Source organism: Gossypium arboreum, chromosome 6 (genome assembly GCF_025698485.1).
Source record: "Gossypium arboreum isolate Shixiya-1 chromosome 6, ASM2569848v2, whole genome shotgun sequence".
In the NCBI taxonomy this organism is placed as follows: Eukaryota; Viridiplantae; Streptophyta; class Magnoliopsida; order Malvales; family Malvaceae; genus Gossypium; species Gossypium arboreum.
Window position 1 is genome coordinate 29,740,507 of NC_069075.1, and position 22,736 is coordinate 29,763,242.

Below are 22,736 nucleotides of genomic sequence, written 5' to 3' on the forward strand. Positions count from 1 at the left end.
ACTTGAAACAAAATGGTGTTTAGTCAATACAAGTGACCATACTTGTAGAATGTATTAAGTGTTGCAATCGGCCCCAACATAGACATGTATGTTCGGCCACATGAATGAGTATATGAGTTGATGTGTATGTTCGGCCATAGGTAGCCTATTGATGGCTTTAGCTTGACTTAGAAAATTTGGCTAAGCGGAATATTAGCAAATATGTTGAATTCGATTCGTGATTTCGTACATATGGGACTTTAATGTCTAATGTATATATGGGCTAATACCTTGAGCTTCTCTTTTGATGTTCGAATGAATTGTATTAAATTGCTTGATGTGATTAAAAATGTGTATGATCATTGTGTATTTGAGCTAAAAGGTGGCCATATGACCTATCAAACTCCTTGTCATATTCGGCCATAAGCTAGCAAAATGAGACTTTAATAAGTTAAATTTGTTTGAATTAGCTCAAGAGCTTAGGGGACCACAGTTGGATAAGGGAAAGAAAAAGTGATCGAATAGCCGTTGAAGCTGTTCGACAACATCCGAGGTAAGTTTTCGAGTAATGGAACTTAGATTATGATTTGATTAGATCATGTTTTAAGCAAATCAAAATCATGCTCTTTGTGTGTGGCTATTGAGCCGAAATTGCAAGTGTGATAAGTGCCTTGTGTTTGAGTTTTGCTAATGAAAACGAAATACGAATGTGTCATGATTAATTGATAAATGTGCATGGTTATTCAATGATGTCCTGCTAAGTCCCAAGGCTTTGTGCTAAGTGACTATATCCGGACTAAGATCCGAAGGCATTCGTGCGAGTTACTAAATCCGGACTAAGATCCGAAGGCATTTGTGCGAGTTACTATAACTGGGCTATGTCCCGAAGGCATTTGAACGAGTAGCTATATCCGGTTAAACTCCGAAGGTACGTGATTCGGGAATGAATGAACTTGCTGTAAAAATTTCAGTTAATACGCTTGTGAAATCCCAACAATGAGGTATGTTTTGTATGTGCTTTGAATTAGTTGAGCCCTTACAAATAAGTATTCGCTCAGTTGATAAATGAGCTACCGGCCTTTGGCTAAGTTGATCTTTGTGTATGAATATAAGGGTTGGTAATGTGAAGTAAGTATGATATTGAGAATTTGTGCATATGAAATTATCTGTTTAGCTACATAAATGCTATACTTTGGTTGTGTCTAAATTCATGACTCAAACTTACTAAGCATTAAATGCTTACTCCGTTTCTTTGATTCTCTGTTTTATAGATTTTGGTTCTTCAGCTATCGGACTCGGGATTTTGAAGTCGAAGTCGCCCACACTATCAAAGCTCCTTTCGGTATATTTTTGGTTGGACTTTGAAATGGCATGTATAGGACTACCCTTTTGTTGTAGGTCATGTACCTTTCAGTTTTGTGTAAATTTGGATAGCCATGCAAAAATGGCTTAAGTATACTTTGGGCATGGTATTATAATCATTGTATGTTGTTCATTAAGAGGTATGGAAATGTTTGGAAACGATTAGCTATTGGGATGGTTAATCATGATCATATTTTGTTGTATTTATGTTAAAGGGCTAGTTGAATCATGGAAACTATGAAATAGGTAAAGCCTACCTTAAAGACAGATGCTGACAGCTGTAGTGATGTGGATGTGAAAAATCACTAAAAATAGTAGGAATGGAATTAAATAGTAAATAAATTATGTAAACGAACCTTGATAAGTCTATTTTCATAGGAAAGTAACGAAATGATCGTATGAACAGTATGTTAAGAGATATTTAAGTTTTCATGAGACAGGGCCAGAACGGTTTCTGGAGTCCCTGTTCTGACTTTGGAAATTCATTATAAATTGACCAGAGATAATTAGAATTCATGCCATATATGTACAGATTCCTTTTTGAGTATAGTTTCTGTAGAAATAAACGGCATCAGTATTGAATCCTTGTACAGGGAGATATCCAAGTCGTAATGTGCAAAGGTCAGTGTAGTCGATCCCTGTAACATGGGGGATTTTAACTAATAAACTGTACTAATTGGCCTGACCAAAAATTCTAGGAAAAAATTTGTAGATGCATATATGAGTCTAGTTTCAGGGAAAAATAACGAAACTGATTTTCGAGTTGTGGAACTAAAGATATGATTTTTAAGGTGACAGTGACACAGTTAGCCGGCTGTCTGGAAATTTTTAAAATGAACTGTGCAAGTAAGTGGTTTAAGCCCGTAAACCCCTCGTGTCCGACTCCGGCAACGGTCTCAGGTACGGGGTGTTACAGGTGTCAACGGCAACCCACTCACAAAGTCCATAGTTACCCTTTCCCACTTCCAAAGTGGTATCTTTACTGGCTGTAACAATCCCGAAGGCAGTTGATGCTCGGCCTTCACTTGTTGACATGTCAAACATCTCCCTACAAATTCGGTCACTTCTCGCTTAAGCCCAGGCCACCAATATAGCTCTCGCAAGTCTCGATACAACTTACTCCCTCCTGGATGCATAGCACAAGGTCCATTATGTGCCTCTTTCAAAATCATCAATCTCAAATCGGAGTTCTTCGGCATACAAATTCTCCCTCGAAAACAAAGAACTCCCTCAGTATTTAACCCAAAGTTTGGATTCTCCCCCTTCTCAACTTGCTGAAACCGAGGAAGCAACGAATCGTCTTCCAACTGTTGCTTCTTAATTTGTTCTACCCAAGACGATCTCACTTGTAACTCAGCCAATAAACTTCCGTCTTCATACAAACTTAGACGAGCAAACATCGCCTTCAACTCCACCATAGCCCTTCGACTTAGCGCATCAACCACGACATTTGCCTTACCTGGATGGTGCTCAATCGAACAGTCATAATGCTTTAACAACTCTATCCACCTTTGTTGCCTAAGATTCAGCTCCTTTTGAGTTAGTAAGTACTTAAGACTCTTATGATCCGTATAGATGATGCATTTCTCCCCATACAGGTAATGCCTCCATATCTTAAGTGCAAAGGTTACCGCTACCAATTCCAATTCATGTGTAGGGTAGTTCACCTCGTGCGGCTTAAGCTGTCGTGAAGCATAAGCGACCACTTTACCCTCTTGCATCAACACGCAGCCCAAACATACATGTGACACATCGCTGTACACAGTGAAATCCTTACCAGATCTGGCTGAAACAACACTGGCGCTTCTGTCAAAACCTTCTTCAACTTCTCAAAAGCCTCCTGCTGCTTATTTGACCAAACAAAAAGTGCTCCCTTCCTTATAAGTTTCATTAACGGTGCTGCCAACACAGAAAATCCTTCCATGAATCTCCGATAATAACCTGCCAACCCCAGAAAACTTCAGATTTCTGTTACCAACTTCAGTGGCTTCCATTCCAAAATTGCCTCAATCTTTCAAGGGTCCACCTTGAACCCCTCAGCAGACACAACATGCCCCAAGAAGGTAACTTCTTTCATCCAAAACTTGCACTTACTAAATTTTGCATAAAGTTGCTTTTCCCTTAACACTTGCATCACTACACGAAGATGCTCATCATGCTTCTCTTCCGTTTCTGAATACACCAAGATGTCGTCAATAAAAATGACTACGAATCGATCCAAGTATGGCTGGAACACCCGATTCATCAAATCCATGAATGCTGTCAGTGCATTAGTCAAACCGAAAGGCATTACTAGAAACTCGTAATGACCATATCGAGTCCTGAATGCCGTCTTATAAATATCCACTTCTTTAACTCTTAATTGATGATATCCTGACCGAAGGTTGATCTTAGAAAATACTGACGCTCCTTTTAATTGGTCGAACAGATTGTCAATTCTTGGTAACGGATACTTGTTCTTGATAGTCAGTTTATTCAATTGCCAATAGTCAATACACGTACGCATAGTCCCATCTTTCTTCTTCTGAACGATGCAGAATGCCCCACAGGAAACACTTGGTCTTATAAACCTCTATCCAACAGTTCAGATCTCGAAGCTTTCCATTCTACCAACTCCTTTAGTGCCATCCTATAAGGCGCAATGGACACGAGTCGTTCTGTAATAAGTCGATTCCAAACTCGACTTCTCTGTTCGGGGGTAATCCAGGAAGTTCATCTGGGAATAGATCCTGAAATTCCTTAATGGTCCTAACCGACTCCACCGTTATCTCCTCAAGTCCGGTTTGACTTACAAAGGCCAAGTACTCCTCACAACCTTTCCGAATCAACTTCTCGGCTCTTAAAGCCGAAACAACGTTGGACAAATAATCCCTTCATTCCCCTATGACCATTATCTCGGACAAATAATCCCTTCGTTCCCCTATGACCATTATCTCCTCCTCTTCGGCAGTTCTTAGTACCATCCTCTTTGCAGCACAATCCAACGTCGCCTTGTGTTTAGTTAACTAGTCCATTCCCAAGATAAGATCAAAATCCCCAAATGGCAGCTCCATCAAATCTCCTTCAAAAGTTTTATCTTGTGTCATTAAAGGCACTGCCCTAAAAAGTTTATCTACCTTAATCGAATGTCCCAAAGGGCTTATCACCGATACCCCACTCACAGTCTCCTCGAGAAGCACATCCAAAGCCCCAAATACATCACAAGCAACATACGAGTGAGTGAAACCCACATCAATCAAAGCAGTGTAAGGCGTGCTATGAATGAGGAACGTACCAGTTATAACATCAGGAGCGTCACCCTCCTCACAATGTCGTGCAGCATAAACCAACACCGGTTTTCGAGCTTCAGCGTGTCTAGCACCCTTGCCAGATGCCCCACGTCCTCGTCCATTACCATTGCCACCTCTACCTTGCCCATGACCCCTCTGTGGTTGTGGTCCTCCTCACCTTGGTTGGACATCCCTTTGCTCTGCAGCTAGCTCCTGAGCTGTCCTCCGAGGACACTCCCTGAACTTATGCTCCTTAGACCCACATCGAAAACATGCTCCAGTTCGTTTCCAGCACTACCTCATATGCACCTTACAACAGTCCCTACAAGCCTGCGGTCTATAAGTATTTACTGGAATTGCTCGAACCAGTTCCTCCATCCTTGCTCTTTTAACATTTCGATTCGTGGCACTTGAGGGTCTAAAATCCTCTTAAACACAGGTCGATCCTTCTCACGATTCTCGCCAAGATCGGCTTCACCTCCTCGGCTATCTTAGCCTTCTCTACCAATGCAAAGAAAACGACGCCCTCCTCTGTGGAGCTATCAATATCCTAAGCTCATCGCGAGGCCATCCTCAAATCGAACACTACGCTCATATTCGGTTGCCACTATCCTCACCGCATATCGACTCACCTCAAAATTTCGCCTCATACTGCTTTCAGTCTTATTACCATGTGTTAGATTCAAAATTCCTTCCGACGAGCATCCACATAACTAGCTCCAACATACCGCCCCTTAAAAGCAGTTTTGAACAATTCCCAGGTTACTTGCTCAATTGGGGCACTCTCCCTTACGGTGATCCACCATCGATATGCCTTGTCACGTAGCAGTGACACGGCTCCTTTCAACTTCTGCTCCACTGAGCAGTCTAGATCATCCATGATCCGTTCTGTTGCCTCTAGCCAATATTCTGACACATTTGGGGCTACTCCAGATACACCCCTAAATACTTCTGCTCCGTTCGCCCTGATTCGCTCCGATATGGAACCCCTATTCACTGTCTCAGTGCTAGCTCCAGCAACCCTTTCCAAAACCCTTAACATGGCTTGAGACAAAGCGTCATCCCCCGCTGACCGATCATAAGACCCAGTCTCCGTTGCTTGTGGCACAGATGCCTCCTCAGTTGGCCTATGCCCTGAGGATGAAGATTCAGCTTGCACCCTTCCGCGACCACGTCCGTGGCCTCGTCCAAGAGCTCCTCTTGTACTCATATCGAATTATCTGATTACGAGTTTTATGATATAAGTATAATGTTCCTCTGTTTATTAAGAAAGTGTCTTATGGAGATATAGCAGTTCAAGGATTGTTTTCGTATCATCGTAGCCTAGCTACAGTCTAATTCCTACCATTTTACAGCTCTACCCTATCTAAAGTATCATAGTAGGGTCTCAATTCTATTCATAGCATCATATCATTACCATATATCGTAAGGAAAATATACTTACAGACTTGGTGCCGGGATTCAAAGGCGCCACTTCTTTCTCCAATCCATTTAAAACTCAAAAGCCATATTTTTGCTTATAGAAGGTAAAATTTAAAATTTTTATTTGAAAGCACCTTTATTTTGACACTCTTGTTTAAAACAGAAAAACTTTTACCATTTTAACATGTATAGTCTGTAAAACATCTTTGAAAAGAATTTTCAAAAACCATTTCCAAAAATACCCTTCTTAGGCCTAAGTTTTCAAAATATTTTCAGACCCGATCCACAGCCGAGTTGTTGCAACCTAGGCTCTGATACCACTAAATGTAACACCCCAAACCTAGCCCAAACGTTATGGCCGAATCTGACACGCCACATTGGAGTTGAAAACCCATGTTCCGTGATAGTGTTTTAAAAACCATTTATCTTGTTGAGTTAACAAAGTGAATGGAAGCTGGGCACTAGGTAGGTATCCGAGACAGAGGAGGTGAGCCATGAAGGCTGCTTAAGTACCAAGCTCTTCGATTGGATCCAATCCTAGACACGCCCACGACCATTGCCACACTTTGTTATATCGAGTTTAAATTTGTTTAAGTGGACGTCTTTGATAAATCGAATAATCGTGGTGTTGTGATATTTTGAAATCAAGTATTGTTTGGAAAACACGTCCTAAGTCTAGCCCATCTGTATAATTATCAACCAGTTTTAAGGTTATTAAAAATAAAATAATCCCGAAAAGAAGCAAAAGAAAAGTTAAAATGGCCTTATTGCAACCCAAGAATAAATAATAATCAAAGGAAATTTAAAGAAAACAAATGCTTATTTAAAAGCCCAAAGGCGATCACCGTGGCCACTCTGAATCCCCTCCGGCTCCAAGTCCCCACATCAAGGCTCACCTACATGGTTAAGGAAAGGGGGTGAGTTTGGAAACTCAGTGTGCAACAAGCCCCTTTCAGAGCCCAAAACAATATCAGCCTGCTGGGCCTTAGCCCAAGTCCAATCTCAATATGTATGTACTGGGCCGTAGCCTTTTCATAAATCATATAACTAAGCCGAAGCCTTTTACTGTAAACGGTATGGCCCATAGGCCCATTTCAATGTCACATGTATCGTCAATAAAAAATAAATGAATGCAAGCCCATTTGGGGAGACTACTCGACCCACCATCCGCTACTCTCCACCCGTACCAACCAACACACCATGTGGGGAATAACTCAACCCACCCAACCATAACTCTCCACGGCAAAGATAGTCGCTTTATCATATAACCGAGTCCTAGCCTCGTTTAATAATCAAGCGAAAGCCCTTTAATAATCGGGGCATAAGCCCTTTTAATAATCGGGGCATAAGCCCTTTTAATAACTGGGGCATAAGCCTTTTTGATAACTGAGGCATAAGCCCTTTTTTAATAACTGGGGCATAAGCCCTTTTGATAATTGGGGCATAAGCCCTTTTGCACTTCCTCCATCCATATAAAAACCCAACCCAATGCATTTATGAATACATCATGTGCCTATCATACATATCATGTGCATATCATACATGTCATGTGCATATCATACATACCATGTTTATCAAAATCCCATGTATTAAATTCATATATAAACCCTAGGGGTATAATGGTCATTTTTACCTAGGGGCAAAACGGTCAATTTCATGTTATAAGGGTAATCCTGTAATTTTACCAAAAATTAGGGTTTCTATGTTCATTAACGATTACTAACAATTCATGGGTGCAAACAGTGATTCTGGCCCATTTTTAGCGAAATCGAGTTATTGGGCCTAAAACCCCTAATGGGCCCTACTTAGCCGATTTTGTCATCTAGGCCCATTTAGCCTATATTCCATAATGGTTTTATCAGTCTCAATGCGCAACTTAGCAGGTTTTCCTTTTTTACCAAAAAATTTTTTTACAAATAGGCCCGAAAGCCCATTGGGCCCCACTTTCGCCCCTCGAGGCCCAACTTACCGTGAACGCCAAAAATCGCGCTCTTACCGTTTCCAATGTTCCCAATCATCATCTCAACGAATTTAACTAACTAATGAGCGTTCGCTTGCTCACAAGTCCTCAAAATGCCAGAATTTCAGCATTTCGGCTTTTCGGCATTTATCACTTTAAGCTATGAAAAAGAGTTCATTACACACCTGTTTTGCGATATTCCTCGACGAGATCTCCTACACGATTTCTCATATAATCAACCGTTAATAAATTAGTTTACAATAATTAAACCAAACCAAGAACCATCTAATATTAACACTTACACATTCGGCCACCATCCATAATGGCCTTAGGCACCTTACCTTTGCCGAGATTTATGACGAGATCTAGCCACTCCGGTGATCCAAGCTAATCCAAATCAACACTATGCCTTGCTGCCCCTCCACTATAGAAACCATAAAAATATTAAAAGAAGAACCCCATAAAGCCTATACCCATATTCGGCCACCTCCCTAAACTAAAGGGGTTTCGGCTTTTCTTAACCTCCATAATACCAAATTGATTAAAGCTACTAGCACTTACCAAGGTTCACCTACCCAAACGGTTCCAATCCCGTGTCAACTCTGATTCAACGAAGTCCCAACTTCAAAACACTAGCAAAAAATCGCACCACAAGAATCCTAAGAATCGGCCACCAAGTCACCCAAGGATGTTGTGCTTTCGGCTTTTGGATCACTAAAGAAGTGGTTATGGACCAAAAAGGGTGTTGACAAAAGAGTTGAAAGGCTTCTGACATAACATGAATCGGCTAAAAGAAAAAAAAGAACAAGTGTATACCTTTATGGAGAAATCGACTTTCTTTGCCTCCTTCGGGATTTGGCTTGTTGCTATTCGGTTAGCAATGAAAAGAAGGATGAGTTGGGCTTTTACTATAAATGAAAGAGAGGAAGAATGGGGGTAAAGAGTTTATGGACGAAATAATGGAAGAGAAAAGAGAGGAATTTCTTAAGAAAAATCAGCACAAGTGGGAAGAAAGAAAGAAAACAAAAGAGGAAAATGCCACCCTAAAACCCAATAGCCGAATTTACACTAACCTTCCCCTTTGGCCGGCCATCACTTCCCCCATTTCAAATCTCCTAAAATCCCTCCTAGATACACTCCCCCTTATCTCTCCATCATCCCTAAAATCTCTCCCCTTATCACTCCTTAATCTATGCACTTGACTAATTCAAACTCCTCCAACAGAATCCACCTGGGTTCCATCACTTACCCTTCCTGCTCATAAAAATAAATAACCTTATTTTCCAACACAGGGAATCGATCCCGTGTCTTCCCTTATGCTCCACTTGCCACCTTTTTAGGAGCTTAGTGGCGTCACCCTTGCCACTTTACTACAGATCTTTTTATGATACATTTCTCCCGCAACTTTACATAAGGTCACCTAGCCAGAACCCCTAACTCTTAAGTCCAAATTTGAAAATTCTACCGGGTTTTGGCCAACACATGGGCCTTCCATAAGCCCATTTACATACTCAAATTATGAATCCCATAATCACATACCAAATTTTAGAAACTTCCTTAAAATATCAAGAATCGCGAAAAACCCGAAAATTAGGATGTTACACTATCTTGGCTTGATAGTCTACCATAACTAGCTTGATGTATGTCCAGAAAAACCTTGGTACTCTAGTTAAAGACCATATGATAACTCTTATGGGATACTTTGCTGAGACCCTGGACAATGAAGCCAATTTGGACCAAAAGACTCAGATCGAGATGGTGTTTAAAAGCATGTCCAAGGATTTTGCTAGCTTTCAGGCTGCATATAACCTTGGCAACAAAAACCTAAAGCTTACACAACTCATAAAGGAGTTACAATCCTATTAGTTGATTTTGAATGGAAGTCAATCGATCCAAAGAGTAGAAGCAAATATAGTTCTCACTTCTTCCTCAAAAAGGAATGGAAAGCTCATTAAGAAAGGCAAGGCTAAGATCTCTGGGTTTAGAGTTTAGGGTTTAGGGTTTAGGGTTTTAAGGTTTTATGGTTTTAGGGTTTTCGGGTTTAGAGTTTAAGGTTTATGGTGGAAAAAAAGAGAACCAAAAAGCCTACAGACTTATCGAAGTGTAAATGCATCTTCCACGGTAAGAAACGACACTTCGAAGCAAATTATAAAGAGTGGAAAGAATATTTACCCACAAAAGGCAAAGGTATGAAACTCTTTATGATAGAAGCTTGTTTAGTGGAGGATTTAATAGACCACTGGATAATTAATTTGGGAGCCACTAATCATGTTTGTGTTTATTTACAAGGGTTCGAGAAGACAAAAGATATTTGTAACACCCCAAAATAGGGTCTACGAGTTTTAAGAGTATTTTAGCTCTAGAGTGCTTAGAATTTCATAGCATGGTAAACCGGAGTTATATTCGTCTATGGCATCATAACTATTACATCAATTTTTGAAAAAGAGTTCTAGAAACCCTTAATTTAAGAAAAATGGTTAAATTGCAGTAGAGTCAAAAAAGTAATCATTTATGCTGCAGTTTTATCCGTTTTTAAAATTGAGCTTAAAAACCCCATTCTCAAGTTTGCTTTCACGATAGGTTTTCTCTAAACACCAAGCTTGTTGTCTCTTGTGTTTCCTTTGCTATTTCAATTTATTTTTTGTTCTGAAACCATAATACTTTGATTTCTTATAATTCCCAAGTCAATTACCTTCATAAATCTTCAAGAAAAACACTCAAAAACTTCCTAGATTTCATCATCTTCTCTAAACATAGGTTTTTTGGGTTTGAGTCAAAACTCATCTAATCTTCCATCGAAGGTAATATTTTGAACTCTTATGAGTTTTTCATGATATCTAGTCCTTAAAATTGAAGTATTGGCCATTAAATCACAAGTTTTTAATAAAATCTAAAAATGGAGTTATTAATGGTGGATTTCGAGATTTTGGGTAAAACTATGATTTTAGAGTGTTTTTATATTAGTTTCAATGTGATTAAAAGGTTTTTAAACTTACATTGAATTTTCGTTAATGATTTCGCATGTTTTAATAAATTTTGTGAAAATTACCTAAAAGATGTCGAAAAATGTCGATACCATGAATTGAGCATTCTAGTGTAATTTAAAGGTTGGGAATTAGATGTAGATGATTAGTAAGATGAAAAAAAATTCATTTTAGGTGAAAATTTTAAGGTTGAGCATTTTAAGTTTGTTATGTTAATGGTTTTGAGCTACTTGAGAACTCAACTTAGGCTTGTGTTTTGGTTTGTTTGGGTAAATCCTTGGTCGCTATTTGACTGTTTTATTATATAATTTCTGTGTGTGTGAAGCCTTGGATTCATTAGGGCCTTCAACCAGTTAAACAAAAAGTTAGATTGAGTTTTCGGCTTCTCGGTGAAAGCATTAGTGGTGAGTGTGTTTTACCGCTACTCATAACACGATTCATGCGTATTTGTGAATTTAGTTGTAGCCTAAACCCCTACTCTAAATTCCAAGTGTAAGTTTTCTTGTATTTATATTTTTGTGTGGTTTATGTGCTTGCATGGTTATGAACTTGTGCATAGTAGTGAGAAGTTCAAATGTGATATGTGGATATGATAATTGTTGTGAAAGGTGCAAATGTATACATGATATATATGTTATATGAAAGTGATAGTGTTTTGCAAAGGAATCTAACATGTAGTGATAGTGCTCAAATAATCAGTAAGTTACATGTGTGTTAAATTGGATATTTTGGCATTGTGATTCTTGAAACCATTGGATATAGTTTGCATGCCATAGGATTGTGAGTACTCACCTATATGTATAGAGATTTTAGGTGTTAAAGCCTTAGGACATGTTTGGAGGGATAAGGGAATGTGAGGTAAGCTCCATTCAATGGGATATGTGAGGGGAAATAAGGAAAGTGTTAGTTATATGATTCACTTCTAGGACATGTTTGACTGTATGAGTCTATGTGTTGTGAAGGAGATTCATGTATCCGATGTATGATGATAGAGCTCACTATAAGTTTCATAACTCAAGTTCCAAATTATCTTGTATTATATATATGTGTGTGTTGTGTGATGAATGCCTTAATAATATGTGGTTGCTATGCAAACTATCCTGATAAATGCTATGCAAATGAACTGTTAGACAATGCATGTTACAGTGTTACACATTACTAAAGATAAGACTCTAGTATTGTTTATGTATGAGGTTATTGTGGAAGCATGACAGAATGTTTGCGTTGTGGTTATTCCACTCATTCACTGAGCTTGTTAGGCTCACCCACTCTTTTCAACATTTAGAGATTAGTAATGGTTCAGTATGGGTCGCTAGGGCATGATCCAAGGAAGACTCATTTATTCTTATAGGTGTTCTTTCAGTTATATTCGTATTGGGAAATAAGGCAATGTGGTAGACTTGTTTAGTGCCATGATATGTTTGGATTATTTACAGACTTTGTTGTGTTTCGATTTTGCAAGTTTATGAGTTTATATGCTTTCTTATGTTCATGAACCTTAAATGATGACTCAATGTATCTTGCTCGAACATGTTTTGATTATTGGAACAGTTAAATTTAGCAGTTGGATGATTATTTATCGAAGTAAGTGATGCATGATGCTTAGAAACTATTTTGGAATGAGTTAATTGCATATGTATGCTGCATTTTTATGTCCAGGGGTAGAGGTATTGATATTCGAGATTTAAAATTGATACCTTTGTGTTTCAAAATGTGCAAAAAGTTATAATAGGGATTTGCTATCGATACCTTTGCTCGAGTATCGATACTCGGGGTTAAAGTATTGATATTTCATAACAGGTACCGATAGTTTTTGAGTTTTTGGTTTCTAATCGAGAAACAGAATGCAAGTTTCGTATCGTTTTTCCAAGTGTTATCGATATCTCTTAGAGAAAATAAAAATACCTTAGTGTCAGTGTTGATACCTACGAACATGTTTTGAATTTTTTGCTAAATGGACCCTAAGCATGTTTTAAATTGTTTATAAGACTAATTATTGTGAGATTTGCATGAAACAATGATAACTATCAAGTTGAGTGGTTTAAAGACTTCGTGAATAATGAAACTAGAGCTGGTCATGGGCTGGGCGGCCCGGCCCGGCCCGAAGGCCCACCCGAAAAATGGGAGGGTTTGGGTATAAATATAGGCCCGAAAAATGGGCTTGGGCAAAAAAATGAGGCCCATTTAGAAAACGGGTTGGGCCTCGGGTAAGAATTTTTTGGCCCGAGCCCAACCTGGCCCGAATTATATATTAATATATATATTTTTTTTATTTTTAATCATTTTAAATTTTTAATATAACCTTTTTTATTATATTGTTAATTTGTGTATTGTTTTAAGAATTGTTTTAGTATTATTTTTATTTGTCTTAATATTTGTTTTTATGTTTTTAAATATATTTGATTTATTATATTTTTAATTTTTTTATTTAATGAAATAAGCAAAAAAAATTAATATGGGTTGGGCCGGGCTGGGCTCGGGCTTAGTAATTTTATTTCGGGCCGAGCTTGGACAAATTTTTAGGCCCATATTTCGGATTGGGTCGAGCCGGGCCTAGTAGACGGGCTTAAAATTTTATCTGGGCTCGGCCCGAACCCGGCCCGGCCCGGCCCATGATCACCTCTAAATGGAACGATGGATGATTTGTTTTAAATTTTTTATAAGATTTTTCTTGATTTACATGAGATAGTGGTGTGACATCCCGTATTCAGGTTTAACGATCAGGCCGGATATAAGGTGTTACAATCTTAGAGAAAAAATTCTATCATTGCGGACCAGAATTAAGATAACTGTAGCAACTAAAGCAGTGGGAGATGTACATATTTATTTTGATAATTCTAGAAAGATTATTTTGAAAGACGTTTTCTATATACCAAGTTTCAAAAGAAACTTAATTTCAGTTGCATATTTATGTTAAAGCATGCCCAAAGACCAATCATGAGATGATGGTAACAACATACTTATTTGACCTCATTTATTAATATAAGGCATAACCATTATTATTTCAATTTGTTTTTTATGTATATAAATAAACTATTTTATAATAATGCCTTGAAAATAATATGATTATTCCTAAAAGGTCTTTAGTCGATTATCATTTTGGGGTTGGACAACAATAATGCATTAAGACTAACGTGTAGTTGATTGATGACAAAGTGTTGTCATTGACATGAGATGTCGAAATCAATACATGAGTATGTGTGTTAAAGAACAACATATTGGACTAACTCGCTATGAGTATGTTTCTTGGATTATTATGTAATAGTCACAACATTACTCATAGTGATTACTATGTATACGATCCTCAGACTTGAAATCATCATTATCCCAACATCGTGAGTCATATATTTTGATACAGTTAAACGTCCACCGTAACTGGTTGTTCTATAAAGGCTGATGTTGGATATACCACAATCTTTGTTGTGGGATATGGTTGATCAATATAGAATTTGTCCCTCCTACATAATGAGAGCAATATCTTAGGTCACTTAATTGAGTGAGACTAGAAATGCATGGCCATTCTTGAATAAGCTGATATGAGACGTAATACTTATTTGTTTTTCATAGTCTACTCAAGAAATTAAGAAACATTAAATGGGCTATGCAAGTGTGACTATTCCATGACTTGTGTCCATTCTAGATATGAAGGACAAAATGATTTAATATATGAAGGGTTAATCATAGAGAGGTTATGTCGAATCATGACTTCTTGTAACTTAGGTAGAAATGATGCATTACTAGATGTCACTCATTTTTTTGTAATATTAAAATCGTTATAGTTTTATTGCTAATGTTACAAGAACCTATAAGGTCACACCCTATGGTTGAAATGAATGGAATCCAAACATAGTTGGTACTGAGTTTAGCTGTCACATGAATTAAATTGATTATAGAATTAATTCAATTTGGCAGTTAAATAGCGAACGAATCATATGTACAAGTATGTTGTACACATAATGAAAAATATGGTTAAATTAATATATGAATTTGATTCAGTATAAAATTTAACTAAAAATAATTTATCAAATCCTTGTATAATTATTGTAATTATAATTTAGGATCAAATATTATTATAATTACTATAATTATAAGTTTTGTTGGTCAAACATTATTATAATTATGGTAATTATAATTATTATATTCGATTAATTATTATAATTTGATTTATATCAAAATATCAATTATTCAAATTAGGAAATATAGGGTTTTTAAGAAAAACCTTATATACCTGAAAAATAAAGTGTGTGAAGTCTAGCAGCCATCAAGAGTTTTTCTCTCTCTGAAAAAGTTTTAGAGAGTGCTTACCATCCGTTGCCACACCAGGTGGATTACGTAGAGGCCGAAACTTTTTGTAGTAGCTTAGAATTGACGTACAACAGCGTAATTTGTTTCTCCAATTTTTTAAACGATTAAAGGTAATCGTTCATACCCTTTTCACCCTAATTCATTCCTTGCACATTCATCCATATATGTGATTGTTGGATTTATTTTTTCGCAGCGCCATAGGATGTACCGATGATTCTACAGTTTATATAAACACGAATTGACCATGACTCTTAATAACGAAATTGCAATATTTAGAAATCATAATTTTATATATAATGGATAGATGTCAAATAATCTATATTTTATCAAACCAAAGATGTACACGCTGCTTAAGACTGAAATATCGAATGAAAAACTTAATACTTCTCACTTTAATAAGGCATACCATTAGCATTTGAGACTTGGTCATATTAACCAAGAAAGAGTCATTAGACTTGTGAAAAACAGCATCTTATGTTTTCTTAAAGAAATCGATCTAACACAATATGAATCTTGCTTCGAAGGTAAGATGACCAAGCAAACTTTTAATACAAAAGGGACGAGGGTTGTAAAACCCCTAAAACTTGTGTACATTGAAATATGTGGCCCCATGAGCGTCAATGCAAGAGATGGTTACGAGTATTATGTAACCTTTATTGATGATTATTCCAAATATGGGTATGTATACCTTATGCACTGAGAGAGTGAAACCTTTGATAAATTCAAATAGTTTCATACAGAAGTGGAGAAACAACTAGGTTTACCTATAAAGACACTTCAGTCTGGTCGAGGTGGGGAATATTTATCTAATGAGTTCTTAAGGTACCTCATAGAGAATGGGATTCTATCTATAACATCATGTGTAACACCCCTAACCCGTATCCATCGTCGGAATAGGGTTACGGAGCATTGCCAGAACTTTCAAAAGCATTTATAGATAAATCATGCAAGTTATTGTTCAAATTTCAAAATCATCCATAACGTCCCCTAAATAGACCCTCGAGTTCCAATACGAGCATTAGAATCGAGTCGGGACTTAATCGGGACTTCTAAGAATTTTTTGCGAAATTACAAATTTTTTTCCAAGGTGCAGGGCTCACACGCCCGTGTGGTCCAAGGGACACGCTCATGTGACCCTGGGACACGCCCGTGCTAGAGGTCGTGTTCGACCCCGTGTAACTCTCTGACTTGCACACACGGCCATGCCATACGTCAGTGTGCTAGGTCATGTGGTTAATTAATTCAATTTGAAATTAGGTTCAAGTTTCACACGGCTAAGACGCACACCCATGTTCTAGGCCGTGTGGCACACACAGCTAAGACACACGCCTGTGTCTCTACCCGTGTGCTCAATTCTAAGCATTCAGTTTCTCAGAAATAAGGTGTAGGGGACACACGGCCTAACCACATGCCCATGTTACCAGGCCGTATGTCACACACGGTCTAGACACACACCCATGTGTCTTCCCGTGTGGACAAAATGAAGCCATTTCTAGCTTCATTTCTCACCCAAAACCTGCACTTGAAACACGTATCAAATAACAACCAATCCAAGCATTCAACTTAAACAAATTTCATCATTCACAAGGCACATCACTACAAGCATACATGATCACAACCTTACCTTAAATTAATCCATGAATTAAACATGATTTGATCAATTAATTAACATATGTGTAACATCCCTTACCCGTATTCGACACCGAAACAGGGTACGAAGCATTATCAGACTTAAACACAAGCAAACATACATTTCGAGTTGTAAATTTTGCGCAAATTAAAACATTTTAACAATCAATCACATCGTCCCAAAAACAAGCCTACGTGAACATGCTTTGGAAGCGATTCAGTACTAAACCAAGAACTTTAGAAAATTTTACGACACTTAGAGAATTTTTGTTGAAACAGAGGTCACACGCCCGTATGACTTTGGACACACCCGTGTGGGTAGGCCGTGTGGTCACACATGCCCATTTCCTTAACCCCTGTAACACTTTGTTTGTCACCCAAGAACAAATTGAAGTCACATGACAATGACACACGCTCGTGTCCCGAGGCTGTGTCCTTCATACGGTTGAGACACACGGCCGTGTCTCATGCCCGTGTGCTCAATACTGAGCATTCTATTTTTCAACGATTTAGGTGCAAGGAACAGACGATAGGATCACACGCCCATGGGGCTGACCGTGTGTCACACACGGCCTAGACTCACGCCCGTGTGTCTACCCGTGTTCTAGGCCGTGTGGCACACACGGTTGAGACACACGCCTGTGTCTTTTCCCGTGTGCTCAATTCTAAGCATTCTGTTTCTTAAAATTAAGGTGCAAGGGACACACAACCCAACCACATGCCCATGTTACCAGGCCATGTGTCACACACAATCTAGACACACGCCCATATGTCTACCCATGTAGACAAAATGAAGCCATTTCTAGCTTCATTTCTCACCCAAAATTTCACCCAAGACCTGCACTTGAAACACACATCCAATACCAACCAATCTAAGCATTCAACTTAAGAAAATTTCATCATTCACAAGGCATATCACTACAAGCATATATAATCACAACCTTACCTTAGTTTAATCCATGTATTAAACATGATTTGATCAATTACTTAGCATATATGAAGCTACCACAGTTTGACATTACAAGTATATTGAAACAAACCATTACTAGCCATTCCAATGGCTAGATTACAGGCATCATTTACATTACATGCTAATATGGTCAATATATCCTATACATGCCATTACAACCTTAATTGATTTACCATATTGTACCAACATGGGCCAATGGATATTGTGAGTGATCTCCGCTGAGCTTCCAATCTAACAAGCTTCTGATTTACTCTAAAACAGGGAAATAAAACTAAATAAGCATAAAATGCTTAGTAAGTTCGCATAACTTGGTACTTAACTTACCATTCATTCTATTATGAGGTAACTATGTAAGGCATATTCAATCAATTTGATCTCAAGCCCTACACACATCTTCATTGCCCTTGTTAGTCATATAATCCATAACAACATCAAAACATATATGGGCTCAACAACAATCAAGATTCCAAGCACATATGCTTTCCACAACATGCATTCATTCAACATGCATAAATTTTCTCATTATTACAAGTATAATTTCATACCAATTCATCTCAAGATCAGGTCATTTCATATCAAAACTTTACTCATATTAATCAGAATATCAAGGTCATGATTAGTACACTTAAGGTGTATGAGTCTATAATCAAGGATGTACATACTCATCAAATAAATTCCACGTAAAATATCATCATTTCATATTTCCATATATCAATTATCACATGTTGTCATTTTCATGTATTTCAGACCGATATGTGTAATATCTCATTTCTTATTCATATCTTCTCATGTCGAGAACTTTTACCCGTTGATTTTATCTAAAATATCGATGGATACACAGGTAGTACACTCGTGGTGTACAAATCAGGATTCGTCAATTCATCTTCAATGGTACCCATAAAGTACTATTTCAAGGAGTACACTCTCGAGCCACACATGTATACAACAGGATTACTAATCTAGGCTAAATTCTTTTTATGACATATGTTTTAAGGAGCTTGATCTAAATTACCCATCCGGGCTAAATCCAATCCTTAACATATGCTCGAGAAGACTTATATCGGGATTACCTGTCCAGGCTAAATCCTTTCCACAATGAGGTCAATAGGATTACTTGTTCGAGCTAAATCCCGTCAGCAATAAATGCAGGGCCTCATTCATTTCGTGAAATCACATATCCATCAAATTTCTAATTTCCAGCATATTTTCATACCTTGATAACTCTTCAAATTAATCCTTCAAATAAAGAGATTAAGCTATCCCGATTTCAAAAACATCAAAATTACTAAAAACGGGGCTTGAATACTTACCCAATTTGGCCATGAAAGATTCTTCTCTCTCTCCTAGGGTTTCCATGAATTATTTTGGGGAGAATATGAGAAAAATAAGATGATAATTCTTATATCATCTTTTTAATTACTTAATTTAATTGAATTTCAATTTAGTCCTTACCTTTTTTTAACTTTTACAAGGATGAGTCATACCAAAATATCTACATACTTTTACTGATGGTCTAATTACCATATAAGGACCTTAAGTTTTGAATTCCATAGCTATTTGATCCTTCTAGCTACTAGAATTCAACTTTTGCATTTTATACGATTTGGTCCTTCTCATAATTAGCACATAATCGATAAAATTTTCTTATCAAAATTTTCACATGACATGTCTATAATAATAAAAACCATAAAATAAATAAAATAAATTTTATTTTTCGGCTCAGATTTGTGGTCCTGAGATCATTGTTCCGATTTCACTGAAATTGGGCTGTTACAACAAGAGGAGTAGTACACTCAAGGTGTACAAATCTATAATCAAGGATGAACATTCTCTTCAAATAATTTCCATGTACAATTATAATCATCCCATACTTTCATATACCACTTGTCATGAATCATCATTTTCTTGTATTTTAGACGGATACGTGTAATAACTCATTTTATTATTCATATCTTCCCAGTCTAGAATTGTCACCCGTTGAATTTATTCGGAATATCGATGGATACAAAGGCAATACACTTGAGGTGTACGAATCAAGATCTGTCAATTCATGTCCAATGGTATCCATAAGGTACTATATCAGAGAGTACACTCTCGAGCCACACATTTATACAACAGGATTACCAATGCAGGCTATATCCTTTTCATGACATATGCTCTAATGAGCTTGATCTGGATTACTCGTCTGGGATAAATCCAATCCATAACATATGCTTGAGAGGACTATTATCAGGATTACCCATCTGGGCTAAATCCTTTTTGTAATGAGGTCAATAGGATTACTTATCTGAGCTAAATCTCGTCAACAACAAATATAGGACCCCATTCATTTTGGGAAATCACATATCCATAGATTTTCCATTTATTCAACCGGGATTTAAATATTTTTCAAGCATTATCAGGAATTTGATTATTTCATACATCCATAACATTCATATAATTCAAGTAAACACATTCCACATTCATTTCAAGCATAAAAGTAACATTTTTTATCATTTATCATTTATCGAGCATTATCATTGATCAGGCTTTTTCGGTTTTATTTTAAATGTCATATATATATGTGATATTTATATAAATTACATACACAAGATCTAATTCAAGCATATAAATATACAATTTAGTTACATGAACTTACCTCGACAATGTTCGTGTACGTAAAATCTACTAATCTGACATTTTCCTCTTTCCTCGTTCTAGCTCCAAATTTGGTCTATCCGGATCTATACAAGTAAATTTTACATCAATTTATCTCATTTCATATTCAAGTGGACTTAATTTACATTCTAGGCAAAATCACCATTTTGCCCCTAACTTTTCCATAAATTCCCCTTTTGTCCCTAAGCTTAGAAAATGAAATTTCTGCAATTTATCCCCTATTCCAAGTCTAACCAAAATCCCATTACAAAATTTACAGCACATGTATTCATAAATATTCAACATTTTTCTTCAATTTCACAATTTTACATTTTAGTCCCTAAATCATGTTTTCATCAAAAATCACTTTGTAAAAGTTGTTTATCTATCAACAACCTTTCATTTTCTATCATAAATTTCTAATTTTTAGCATATACATCCATGACCCTAATTTCATACTTTGGTAACTTTTCAATTTGATCCCCCAAATAAATATATTAAGCTACCTCGATTACAAAAATATCAAAATTACTAAAAATGGGACAATAAATTTGGCCAAGAAAGTTTATTCTCTCTCTCCTAGGGTTTCCATGGAATATTTTGGGGAAGAAGATGATAAAAGTGATTTTTATTTCTATTTAATAATTTTGATTTCCAATTTAGTCCTTAGCCTTTTTCTCATTTTCCCTGAATGAATCATCCAAAAATATCTACTAACTTTTATTAATGGTCTAATTACCATATAAGGACCTCAAGTTTTGAATTCCATAGCTATTTAATCCTTCTAGCTACTAGAATTCAACTTTTGCATTTTATGCAATTTGGTCCTTCCCGTAATTAAAGACATAATCGATAAAATTTTCTTATCAAAAATTTCACATGACATTTCTATCATATTACGGACCATGTAATAAAATAAAAATAAATTTTATTTTCGGCTTGGATTTGTGGTCTCGAGACCACTGTACCTATTTCACCAAAATTGGGCTGTTACAACTCTCCCACCTTAAGGAATTTTCGTCCTCGAAAATTTTACCAGTAAAGAGATTCAGACATTACTTTCTCATAGTTTCCTCCAGTTCCTAGGTAGCTCCCTCTATATCATGTCATTGTCAAAAAACTTTTACTAAGCTACCTTTTTATTTATCAGTTTTTCTCTTCTAGTGCCAGAATTTCAATCAATCCCTTGATGTAAATCGTGTCAGGCTGAATTTAACATTTACCAAAGTAATAACAGATGATGGGTCTAACCGATACTGTCATAACACATATACTCATAAAAACATTGTAAATTCTATAGAACTCTGATAATAATACCTATCAACACGCAACAGCTCCATTTCTTTTCAATAATCTTATATGACCCAATAAACCACAGACTTGATTTGCCTTTATGGCCAAACTTGGGAAATTTCTTCCATGGCAAAACTTTCATAAATATTTTGTCGCCAATCTGAAACTCTATTTCTTTTCATTTTAGATTCGTATCGGATTTTTGACGATCAAATACTGCTTTTAAACTGCCTCAGATCATTTTCATCTTTCTTCGGTTTCGAAGAATCAAACCAACTGCATGTATCTTTTCTTACTGAACTCAATCAAAATACCGGAGCTTTACACTTGTGACCATATAAAACCTCATACGGTAAAATTTTATACTTGATTATTAACTGTTATTATATACGAATTCAACTAACGACAAATATTTCATTTTCAATTGCCTTTGAATTCTAAAATACAACACCGAAACATATCTTTAAAAATCTAAATCATATGTTCAAATTGATCATCCGTCTGAGAATGAAATACGGTGCTAAAGTGTAACTGTATACCTAAAGTTCCTTGTAACTTGTTTCAAAATCGGAATATAAACTATAGATCTCTATCAGAAATAACAGAAACTAGCACATCATATAATCTGAAAATTTTAAAAACAGATAATTCGGGCAATCTACCAAGTGAGAAATCCATTCATGCCAGAATAAAACTTAAAAACTTTGTCAAACAATTAAATTACTCAAATAGTATCTTTCATTTTCATGGACAGGAAGAATCCTGATATAAAATTCATAATAACTTTGTCTCATTTCCATTTCGATATTTTCACTGACTACAACCATCTTGAAAGTATCATCTCTATCTTACTAATACATCCAGCATTTAAATATAGATTCAGAAATACCACCTTTCATTCTGGGCTACCAATACATCTTTTTCGA